The sequence below is a fragment of the Macaca nemestrina genome, chromosome 1, assembly GCF_043159975.1.
Source record: "Macaca nemestrina isolate mMacNem1 chromosome 1, mMacNem.hap1, whole genome shotgun sequence".
Classification (NCBI taxonomy): Eukaryota; Metazoa; Chordata; class Mammalia; order Primates; family Cercopithecidae; genus Macaca; species Macaca nemestrina.
Genome location: NC_092125.1, coordinates 206447305 through 206459359, shown reverse-complemented (window position 1 = coordinate 206459359; position 12055 = coordinate 206447305). Strand labels below are relative to the sequence as shown.

The 12055-nt window shown below is 51.9% G+C and overlaps 1 protein-coding gene across 9 annotated transcripts in view; it reads right to left on the bottom strand.

Annotated features, from left to right (window-relative positions):
- LOC105473734 (AT-hook DNA binding motif containing 1) overlaps positions 1 to 12055 on the bottom strand; it is a 70004-nt gene that overhangs the window by 39365 nt on the left and 18584 nt on the right. Inside the window, exon 1 of one of the 9 annotated variants that reach the window (XM_071097789.1) lies at positions 3052 to 5045. The exons of 7 other annotated variants lie outside the window; for them this stretch is intronic. The gene's annotated coding sequence lies outside the window, so the exon portion shown is untranslated. Of the gene's footprint in view, positions 1 to 890; positions 1591 to 3051; positions 5046 to 12055 lie in introns of those variants that run through there. One more of the 9 variants, XM_071097773.1, reaches the window with a different exon arrangement.

Below are 12055 nucleotides of genomic sequence, written 5' to 3'. Positions count from 1 at the left end.
GAAGGCCAATCAAACAGGAAACAGGGAGAATTGGGGGTGGGGGAGGTTGGGAGTTCACACAGGCCCAGACCCGACATCCTGGGCTGAGGAGGAGCCCCAAGGCATCTGAATTTGAATCTGGGTATCTGGCAGTGGTAGAGTGAAAGGTCAGCAAAGAGATGGGAGGAAGAGGAAAGCCGAATTCCACCAGCCTCACAGCTTGCCTGGACCATCCCCTGGGGAGCCAGCCTGGTGCTCTCTGCCAGCCCCCGCCCCATCCCCAGTGGAAGGCAAAAGGAGCACTGTGAGGAGACTAGTGTGACAGAGACCTTGGGAAGTGAACTCTCACAGGCTTGGTGCAGGGGAAAGGAATTCAAATGTTTTGGGGGCTACCTCTATTCCTCGGGATGGGGCTGATGTCACACGGGTGCCCTTCATTTCCCACCCTTACTATGTGCAGACGCTATGCTAACTGATTGACATGTTGTGCAACTTGAAGCCCCACCACAAGGCCATGGCCTATCTAGTGTTATCTAGTTTTTCATGTGAGGAAAGGGAAACTCAGGAGTAAAGGGACTTGTTCAAGGTCACATAGCCAGTAAGTGGGAACTGTGGCATAGGTGAAGGGTGCCTATCCCCACTGCTTTTGTTTACCATGGTGAGGGTATGCTAGGTGGGGGCAGGAAACAACTGAACAGGGGCAACTGGCAGGGGGAGAAGGGTCCACCATCAGATGGGGAAGACGCCTGCTGAGTTGCCAAAAGGTTCATCAGTTTGCATAGCACCAAATGGTGCTGGAAGGGAACAAAATTGTGGGAAAGCGCCCCTTCCCCTCCCCAACAAAGGGCAGGGTAGACCTCTTTCCTTCCCCCACCCACAGTGCCAAGAGTGAGCCCTGAGAGGTCACTTACCTACTCCCCTGGATTCTCAGGGCTCCTGTAAAAGGAAGCCCCTCCCACTCCGGGGCCCTTCTCTGGACTCTGGGGCCTGCAAGGTGCAGAACTGCCCTCAAAGAAAGCCACTGTCGCCGTCGGGGAAATTATCCAGGATTTTCCCAGCCCTCCGCTCCGCAGTTGGGAGGCGGAGCGGCGGCGGAGGTGGGAGGGGGGGCATGCTGGGAGAAGACTGCCTTGCCTCCTTCCTAGCAGCCCTCAGACTCCTCTGGCTGGAGCAAGAGGCTCCAGTCCGCAAGCCCAGCAGTTCTCCGGGCCCGAACAGCCCGCCTCCGAGTTTTCCCGCCGCCATCGCCTCTGGGGCTACCTGGCAGGCTATACTGCCCACTGATCCCTGCCACCTCCGCCCCCCTCCCAGATGAAGCCGCAGAGTTTCTGGCTCCTGGAGGAGGTGACGGGCCGAGAGGGAAACCAGGCGGCTGGGGGAGGGGCGTTGCCTGCACCTGGCCCTTCTACTCCGCTCAGGCCCGGAGGCGCAGGACTGGACCCCCGCCAGACCCAAAAAGAGAGGCCGGGGAGGCGAGGAGTGCCCCCTCCACTCCCGCAGTCTGGGGCCGGGCGGCGAGGTCTCCCCCTACCACCCTCGCCGCGGAGGCGCCCCCTAGGGTCGGGCGCCAGGCGCCCCTGCCCAAGCCGCGCGCTTAGCTCGCTCCCCCGGCCGGCCGCGCTCTCCAGCTGCAGGAAATTCCAGAAGCTCTCCATCATCCCCGCGCAGCGCGCAGTCCGGGCTGCCAAGGCTCCCAGAAGGAGAGCCACATGCCGGCCGGCCGCGCGGCCCGCCCTCGGCCCCCACCCGGTCCAACCCGGCCGGGTAGCCACGTCGGGCCGGGCGGGGGCCAAGTCGGCCGCCCCTTCCCGCGCCCCGGGCCCGGCGGAATGCGTGGCAGCCCCGTCCGGGGGCTATTTTGAGCGGGAGGGGAGCGGCCCGCCCTCGGTGTTTTCGGCTTTTTCCTGGCCCCCGGCCCGCCAGCCCGGGCCCTCCGCTGCCCGCGGAATCGGGGGCGGGGGGGGGGGGGGGCGTCACGTGGCGGGGAGAGGGAAGAGCCGTCGCGATCCGGGTCGGGCTCGGGCTCGGGCTCGGGCTCGGCCCGGGGACTGGAGGCGCCCGGCAGCGGTCCGGACCTGCGCTCTCGGCTGGGGCTGACTGGCGGGGTTATTAATAGCGCGCCTGGCTCGGGCAGTGGCTCCAGGGCGCCCGCTACCTGCACGCCCCTCCTCCAGAGAGCACAGGCAGCCCGGCGCTCCCTCCGCAGCGGCGGACTGAGGCCTAACTGGATAGCGCCACCGTGAACCGGCGGCCAATCACAGGCCTCGATTTCCTTACCTGTAAATTGGGGATGAGCTACCTGGCTTTATAGGGTAGGTGCCATATAAAGGTTTTGTTCCTCTTCTTGGGCAAAACGCTGTCACAATTGGGGGACTCCGTTTTCCTTATTAAAATGAAGGGGTCTGAAAAGGCCCTCTGCAGGGAAAGCATCCGGACATCCGAACAATGCGTTTTCACTGACCACCTATTTGTGCCTAGCGACTACCCAATGGTCACTGCCAACACGGGGCACCTGCCCTGCATTGTTAGCATGCGCTCACTTAATTATAAGTCCTCCATAAAGTAGGTAATGTTATCCCCTTTTTCTTAACGAGGAAGCTGAAGTTCACGATGAAGGTTAAGTGACCCACCAAAGGTCACACAATGTCAGAGCCTAAAGTCAGAAACTCTGGTTCCAGAACCCATTAACCACTGAACACAGTGTTCACACCCTGACACAGGCAGGATAAGCATTGCTGCTTCCCTCCTCCCTTCCAGGCAGTCCCTGGGGACTCCTGCTCTGGTCCCAGTTCCAGGCATGAGGGTCTGTTCTCAACAGCTGCACTGGGGCCATTCCCACCTCCATCTACCCATAGGGACATGGGGAGACCACGCCAGTGTCACCCTTACAACAGTGGAGGCTGGTTTTGGGCATGTGGTGACCCGTGACCCTGGCCCTGTCTAGGCACTGGCCATCCTGAGTCTAGCACCTCACACACACATATATACAGTGCATCCCAGTGCTCACCACCTGCCTACACCCCCCAACACCAGTACCCAGTCATGACATGAATGCAGAGACCAGCACCCTACCTTGCACTGGTGACAGCGCCCCCATCACAAAGCCAGCAGCTTCAGACAGCATCCCTCAACATTCTTCCTGGCTACTCTGTCCCTGTCCCCCACTCCTCTCCAATAGCTCACAGTCCAAACCCCACAATGGATGGGGAAACTGAGGCCCAAGAGGAAGGGATGGGAGGACACAGTCATCCTCCTGAGACCCGGGGATAGGATCATAAATGAGGAAAGAAAATTGCCTTTGGCCAGTTAATGACAGACATGGGCATCCAACAGAAATCATTCAGCTCCTGGTTGGTTGCCCCACTGCAGCCCTCTGAATCTGTTCAGCTCCTGCCGTGCGGCAGCTAGAGGGGCCCCCATGATAGGGTTCTAGAAATGGGCACCAAGCTGCAATCAGAGTCCTAAGGACTAATCTCTGCTCCCAAGTGTCAGTCCCAGACTACTGGGCCCCCAGGTTTCACTAATCCATCAAATTCTAGACTCAGCCCAGCCTCAGAACCATGGGGGCAGGGGCACCTGGGGGTGAGGGGAGATGGCATACAGGGGGAACAGCCTAGGACAGGGCCTGGAGCTGCTTCCTGCTCCCCCCACTCCCAAGCAAGGAAGCACAAAGGCTGGCAGGCCCCCCACTCCGCCCCGGAAACCTGGCAGTTTATTTCTGTCTCTGGGCCCCCTGTTTCCACAGAGTCACTCCAGGAAGGCTGGCAGCAGCTGGCTTGGAGGGGTGGAGCTCCTGCTCTCTCAAGGGTCCAGCTGCCGCCCTGCTCCCTCCCCCTGACCTGCCAGGCCAGACAAGGCTGAGGTGACACTGGGTAAGGGACAGGAACTGGGGGCCAGTGCTCAGAGGTGATACTGAATACCCTGAGAGGCCAGAGCCCTGACAGAGATTCCACCTGAGGCCAGGGAGTCAAGACTCCAGGGGAGGGAAACTCCCACTCCCCAGCCCATAGCCCAGATGTTCTCCCAGGCAGTCAGACTACACCCAGTTCAAGTCTGCTAAGGGTGTAACCTCTAGCGAGTGCAACCCTACTTATTGCAGATTATTCTGGCTCATAACTCCTCTGGACCCTGGTCCCAAAGAAAAGTCAGTTTCTAAACCTGTGCTGTCCAACATGGTAGCCACTAGCCACATGTGACTGTGGCTAGTCAGAACTGGAATGCGCTGTAAGTACAAAATATACACCAGATTCTGAAGTTTTAATACATTTTTTAAATGTAAAATACCTCAATAATTTTTATAATGCTTATACATTGAAATAATAGTATTTTGGATATACTGGGTTATATAAGATAATTTGTTGGGCCGGGTGCAGTGGCTCACACCTGTAATCCCAGCACTTTGGGAGGCCGAGGTGGGTGGATCACCTGAGGTCAGGAGTTCGAGACCAGCCTGGCCAACATGGTGAAACCCTGTCTCTACAAAAAATACAAAAATTAGCTGGGTGTGGTGGTGGGCACCTGTAATCCCAGCTACTTGGGAGGCTGAGGCAGGAGAATTGCTTGAACTCGGGAAGTGGAGGTTGCAGTGAGCTGAGATTGTGCCACTGCACTCCAGCGAGGGCAACAGAGCAAGACTCCGTCTCAAAAAAAAAAAAAAAAAAAGATTAAATTGTTAAAATTAATTCCACTTACTTCTTTTTACTTTAATGTGGCCACTTGAAAATTTTAAGTTACATATGTGGCTTTTTTTTTTTTTTTTTTTGACACGGAGTCTCACACTTTCACCCAGGCTGAAGTGAAATGGCGTGATCTCGGCTCACTGCAACCTCCACCTCCCATGTTCAAGTTATTCTCCTGCCTCAGACTCCCAAGTAGCTGGGATTACAGGTGCCCACCACCATGCCCAGTTAATTTTTTGTATTTTTAGTAGAGACGGGGTTTTACTATGTTGGCCAGGCTGGTCTTGAACTCCTGACCTCATGATCCACCTGCCTTGGCCTCCCAAAGTGCTGGGATTACAGGTGTGAGCTACCACACCCGGCCACATATGTGTCTTCTATTATGTGTCTACTGGATAGTCCTGTTTTAACTCTTTTTTTTTTTTTTTTTTTTTGAGACAATGTCTGGCTTTGTCACTCAGGCTAGAGTGCAGTGGTATAATCACAGCTCGCTGCAGCCTTAATCTTCTGGGCTCAAGCAATCCTCCCACCTCAGCCTCTTGCATAGCTGGGACTACACGCTACCATGCCCAACTAACTTTTTAACGTTTTTGTAGAGACAGGGTCTCACTATGTTGCCCAGGCTGGTGTTCTAGGTCTTGTGGGTTCTGGCTTTGGACTAAAGCTTTGCCTTCTCTAGATCAATATCTGTGTGACTTTAGCTCACTCACTTTCTCATATCCAGACCACAGCCTTATGTGTTAGTCTAAATCTCACCACCCCATACCACCCTACCTCAATTTTCTGTGAATCTAGGTTCAGCCAGAGATTATGGCTTAGTCTGCTTTATACACACTATTTAGTGCATTTCTTGTTCATCAATCCCCAATATCTAGATCTCAGCAAGAGTGTGACTATAGATCACCTTTCATGTTAACTTGCCACGGATCTAAGGTTCCAGCCTGACAGGCCAACATTGTTTGCTTAGATCACTGTCTAATTAGGTTTAAAATCTACATACCCCTCAGGAGGAATAAAGTTCTAGATCAGAGGTTGGCAAACTATGGTCCATGGGCCAAATGTGGCCTGTTGTCTGTTTTTATAATTCAAGTTTGATTGGAACACAGCCATGCTCATTCGCTTATACACTGTCTATGACTGCTTTCAAGGTACAATAGCAGAGTTAAGTACTACTCATGACAGACACTGAATGCTTACAAAGTCTAAAATTTTTACTTTCCAGAATGACCGTTTTAGATGAGCAACAAATCCAACCCACTATAAATTTAGATTCCAGTCCAAGACCATGGCCTAGTCTAATCTAGATCACCTCCTGCTGTGGTTCGAGACAGTGCTGCTGACCAGGATCTAAAACCAGAGCCTAACACTGGTCCCCTGGTGCTTGGGTTCCGAATCCTACTCTGATCTCAGCAGATGGGCCCCAGGACTCCTCTCTGGGATGGAAAGGGTGTCTCTACTTCTTAACTCCCCTAGAGAGATCAAGGCCCATGGGCCCTTCTTGATGGCCTTGGGATGTGGGAGGGAGGGTAGATTCCAGAGACAGCACTGGAGGCTGAGTCAAAGAGTTAGGGGTAAGTCCTTCCAGAACAAGGGGGCAAAATATAATGAGGCCAAGAGATAGAGGAGCCCCACCTCCACCCCTTCCCGGCAGGCTCCAGAGCAGGTCACTTAGCTGGGGGTCATGTGGGACAGATACCAAGCCCTCTGGAAGCCAGGTCAGCGAGCTCTAAATGAAATCCGCATCTCCAGCCCCTTACCTCCAACTACCTGATATATCTCCCCTCAGGGCTGAGCTGGCACCACTACCCCTCTTCCCTTTTCTCCTGCTCTGCTATCTCCACGGCTTTCTTTGAAAACCTTCCCATACCTGTCCCCTTCCCTGCCATTTCTTCTTCCTGAATCCTAGAATCCTTGGCTAATCTTTGTGGTTAAGATCTCAGGGTCTGGATCTGACAAGCCCAGGCTTAACTTCCAACTCTGACTCTAGGCAAGCCACTTCATCTCTCTAGGCCTCCTCAGTTTTCTCATCTGTAAAATGGCAAATAACAATGGTAACTATTTCACAGGTTGTTGTATAGCTTTAACAAGATCCTGAGGTGTATCGCTCTGCCCAGTGCCTGGCACATAGTAAGCATTTAATGCTAGCTGCTATTTTTATTACTGTTGATCATCTAGCTTAGTTCCGTAGATGGACTTCAGCAGGTTTATAAGCCTCACAAAATTTTAACCAACCAAAAACTTGGTTTCTGTTTTTGTTTTGTTTTGTTTTTTGGAGATGGAGTCTCACTCTCTCGCCAGGTTGGAGTGCAGTGGTGCGATCTCAGCTCATTGCAACCTCTGCCTCCCGGGTTCAAGTGATTCTCCTGCCTCCCACTCCCAAGTAGCTGGGATTACAGGTGCGCGCCACCACGCCCAGCTAATTTCTGTATTTTTAGTAGAGACAGGGTTTCACCATGTTGGCAGGCTGATCTCGAACTCCTGACCTCAGGTGATCTGCCCACCTCGGCCTTCCAAAATGCTGGGATTACAAGTGTGAGCCACCACATCCGGCCTATTTTGTTTTTGAGACAGGGTCTCGCTCTGTATCCCAGGGTGGAGTGTAGTGGCATGATCACAGCTCACTGCGGCCTCAACCTCCTGGGCCCAAGTAATCCTCCCACCTCAGCCTCCCAAGTGGGATCACAGGCATGTGCCATCACACCTGGCTACTTAATTTTTTTTTTTTTTTTTTTTTTGAGACGGAGTCTTGCTCTGTCCCCCTGGCTGGAGTTCAGTGGCCGATCTCAGCTCACTGCAAGCTCTGCCTCCCGGGTTCACGCCATTCTCCTGCCTCAGCCTCCCGAGTAGCTGGGACTACAGGCGCCCGCCACCTCGCCCGGCTAATTTTTTGCATTTTTAGTAGAGACGGGGTTTCACTGTGTTAGCCAGGATGGTCTCGATCTCCTGACCTCGTGATCCGCCTGCCTCGGCCTCCCAAAGTGCTGGGATTACAAGCGTGAGCCACCGCGCCCAGTCCAGGCTACTTAATTTTTTATGTCGCCCAGGCTCAAAACTTTTTTAAAAGTTTTTTTATTTTTTTTAATTTTTCTGGAGAGAAAGCCCCTAGGTCTCATCATCTTCTCAAAATGGGTCCTTAGCCAAAATGGTAGCCAGGCAAAAAAAAAAAAAAAAAAAGGGCAGGCACATGCCTTTAGTTCAATCCAAATGGGAAAACAGAGGTGCATAATAAAGAAGGGACCCTCAGAAAATCTGGGCAGATCCAAGGCCAGAACCCAGGGGTATCCTCTCCCAGGCCCTACTCCTTCCACCAGTCCAAGTGGTCTCTCTGATCTGACCTCATCATTTCTCACCTGCTTGGCTGTGGCAGCTTCCCAGTGGGCTCCCAACCTCCAGTCGCCTCCACTGAATCTCCTCCACCTCGAGCTAGCTACACCTTCCTCAAATCCCATTCTCACGACACTGCGTCTCTGCCCCGAAACCTTTAACAGCTCCCTACTGCTGACAACATCAAGGCCGAGGTCTTTAGCCTGACATTCAAGGGCCTTCAGAGCCAGCTCCGGCCCCACCAACCTCCTGGCTGTTCCCTCTCATCTGGTCAGCAGGGCTGACTTCTTCCTCTTCTCTCTTGCCCTCCCCTGAGTCTCAATGCCACCCACACACTCACTCCGTTCTGGACAGATTCTGCCCCTTTGCTCAATCACACAGTGTCTCAGGCCTCCCCTGCTATGCCCTCAGGATTGCCTCTGGGTCCAGCCAACCTCTGAACTCACCCTGATTCTGCCAGACCAGCAGAAGCTGGCCAGGCTTGGCTCCAGGAAACAGGCCTCTGCCCCTGCTCTCCAGTGCAGCTCCATCCCTGGACATTGACCCACCTCGGCACTGCCCACATCCCTCCAATTCCCATCTCTTTTGTCTGTCCTCTAGACTTTCAGGAACAGAACAGCGAATCCCACAGGGAGTTAGCAGGTATAGCTCTGTCCTCAAAGTTATGACTCCTGATTCAGTCGGATTGTTGTCTTCAAGCCACAGTGTCCTTATCTATAAAATGGGAATGGCAATATCTGCATCTCACTTGATTCTCACGAGGAATAACTGCCTTGTAAACTGGAAAATGCTTTTTCTATTAAAACCTACTATACAAATAAGAGTAACAACAGCCTCCATCTGTACACTGACTTAAAACTGCAATAACCCTGTAACGTGGGCTTGCCCGATGCCCCTTCTCTGATTCATTTTCCTCCTTTGTACATATCACCATCTAATGACCATTTATTTCACTTGTTTTTACATTAACTGTTTTACCCTTTAAATGTAAGCTCCTTGAGGGCAGGGATTTGTGTCTGTTTTGTTCACTGCTGAGTGTCCTAGAAAAGTGCCTGACATCAAGTGTGCACTTGATGGTTAAGGAATGCATGAGTCAAGTGCTTACAGCGTGCCAGGCACTGTGCTAAGCACTCCTCACAGAGCATCTCATCGGAGGGGTCAGGTACTTTGATGACCCCTCATTTTGGAGATGCGATGTTCAGCTGACTTGCCCTGGTCACGTGGTGGGATGCAACCTAGCTAGGATTGGACTGCAGAGCCTGCTTTCTTGATCACTATATTGTAGTTTCTGTCCAGATGGGGGTTTATTTCTATTTCTTTTCTTTTCTTTTTTTTTTGAGACAGAGTCTTGCTCTGTCACCCAGGCTGCAGTGCAGTGGCGCAATCTTGGCTCACTGCAACTTCCGCCTCCCAGATTCAAGCGATTCTCCTGCCTCAGCCTCCCAAGTAGCTGGGATTACAGGCGCCTGCCACCATGTGGGGTTTTACCATGTTGGCCAGGCTGGTTTCGAACTCCTGACCTCAGGTAATCCGCCCACCTCGGCCTCCCAAAGTGCTGGGATTACAGGCGTGAGCCACCGTGCCCGGCTGTTTATTTCTATTTCTACATTAGCTAAGCCTCTCAAATCTGTCACCCTTCCTATGTCCCTGAGGCCACCAGCCCTCCCAATCCTCATCCTGATCTCACTCAGCAATTTCCTCCCACTTCTCGGCCCTAAACCGCTGTTCATTCTCACCTCAGGGCCTTTGCTGGTGCTGTGCACCCTGCCTGGAATGCTCTGGCTCCCCCATCTCTTTCAACTACCCATTTCTCAAGATTCACCTCTCCCGGGAAGCCCTCCCTCCAGACTTCACTTGCTCCCTTCCCTGAGCTCATGCCTTGTTGTTTATTGCTAGTAAAACCCACTCGGGGAGTGTACGTTGATTTGGTTCATTCTCTAATTGTTTCCTGAAGTTGAAGGCCTTGCTCACCTCTGTCCTTCCTTTCTATTCCCTCTGTCCCTCTCCTGGCCAGGTCTCCCCCTCCTTCCTCTGCTGGATTAATGCCCTCACCCCTAACTCGTCTCTTAATCAGGTTTAAAGCTTTGTGATTAATAGTATGGCTTTTGAGTCTCTCAAACTGCAGCTCCACCCTCTCCCTATTAGCTGTGTTTCCTTGATCATGTCACTATACCTCTCTGAACCTGATTCTATCTGTGAAATAAGGATAATATGAGCACTTGCTTCATGAGCAAATGTGCCTGGCACATAGTAAGCACTAAGTATCAGCCCTTTATTATTTCTATAGCATCTTATCTTGTCACTTATCTCCATTCTGAAGTCTTCAGCCTCCTCTCTGCCTCCTTCCCAAACAGTTGTCCCTTCTTTCCAGATTATGATGATGATAATAAGATTGCTAACACGACCCCTTACGATCTGCAGTGACTGGAAACATGTCTGGCACCCAGCAGTTGCTTGGTATTAGTTGTTGAATAAATTAATCAGCTAATTTAATCCTCACAACACCCTATGGAGGAGAGAAGAACTAGTATTATATTCATGTTACAGACAAGGAACTCAAGGCCCAGAGAGGGAAAGCAGCTCCCAGGGGCTGGGATTTAAACCCAAGCAGTCTGACTCCAAAGCTGGGCCGCTCACTGCCCATTCCATCCTTGCCATTCCCATCCTGATCTGCTCTGATGCCAACCCCAGGGAGGGACCCTTTCTTTCTCCAAGTATTGGATCTTAGCATCTAGAGAGATGCTCACTGAGCCCCTGCTCCAAAGCTAAACCTTCATGTTTTATCTCATTTGAGCCTCACAAAACCCTATAGCATCAGTGCCATTATTATTTCCCCTCAACAGGTGAGGAAACTGAGGCTCAGAGAGGCGTCAAGTAACTAAGGACACACAGGATTCAAAGCCCAAATTCTTTAAATGACATGATTTTTTTTTGCAATGTTTTTCTCTTATGGTTTTATCCAGCTGTTGGGAATGGACGTATCTGCCTTGTTTTCCCAGTGAGCTGGGCAGCAAGCTCTCTGAGGCCAACCCTTCCGCTTCTCCCATTGGTGGCCAGCACTGTAGCAGGGTGAGCTGTGTTCTATAGAGGCTTCTGAACTGCTGATCTGCACACTCCTAGGGAGGCATAGCCTGACACTCTGCCTGTTTCCCCCATAGCACTCTGCCCTATCACCCCATCAAACTTAGTGTTGGGAAGGGCAGGGCTAGGTCTCCCCTTCGACCTAAACTAGAGGCTCCCCAGAGATGCCTTATCTCCCAGGAATTCAGGGCTCCCATCTCCTACTTAGGACAACAAGGGGGCAGGACAGGCCAGGTGCAGTGGCTCATGCCTGTAATCCCAGCACTTTGGGAGGCCAAGGTGGGTGGATCACCTGAGGTCAGGAGTTCGAGACCAGCCTGGTCAACATGGTGAAACCCCGTCTCTATTAAAAATACAAAAATTAGCCAGGTGTGGTGGCAGGCGCCTGTAATTCCAGCTACTTGGTCTGGGCAACATGGCAAAACCCTGTCTCTACTAAAAATACAAAAAATTAGGCAGGCGTGGTGGTGCATGCCTGTAGTCCCAGCTACTTGAGAACAGAATCACCTGACCCTGGGAAGTCGAGGCTGCAGTGAGCTGTGATTGCTCCACTGCACTCCAACCTGGGTGACAGGAGTAAGACCCTGTCTCAAAAAAAAAAAAAAGAAAGAACGAACAAATGAACAAACAAGGACTCTGGATCCCAGCCTTTCAAGTTCAAAGGGCGGCTCCACCACATACTGACTGTGTGACCTTGGGAAAGTCACTTTACCTTTCTATGCCTTAGTTTTCTGATATATGAAACAAAGACACTAATAAAAGGGCTGCTATAATGATTAAGTGAAGATCTATTTACAAAGTTGGAATCGTATCTGGGACATGGTAAACACTATATACGTGTTTGTTAAATAAATAAAAGTTGAGCTCCACCTAGCTCTGGAAAGGTCCCCATGGTAGGGTACAGAGCTACTGACAAAGCCCGTTCCAAACATATAACTGAAGACACACAAGGAAACGTGAAGAGGTAGCAGAGACCGCACACCTTTGGGAAG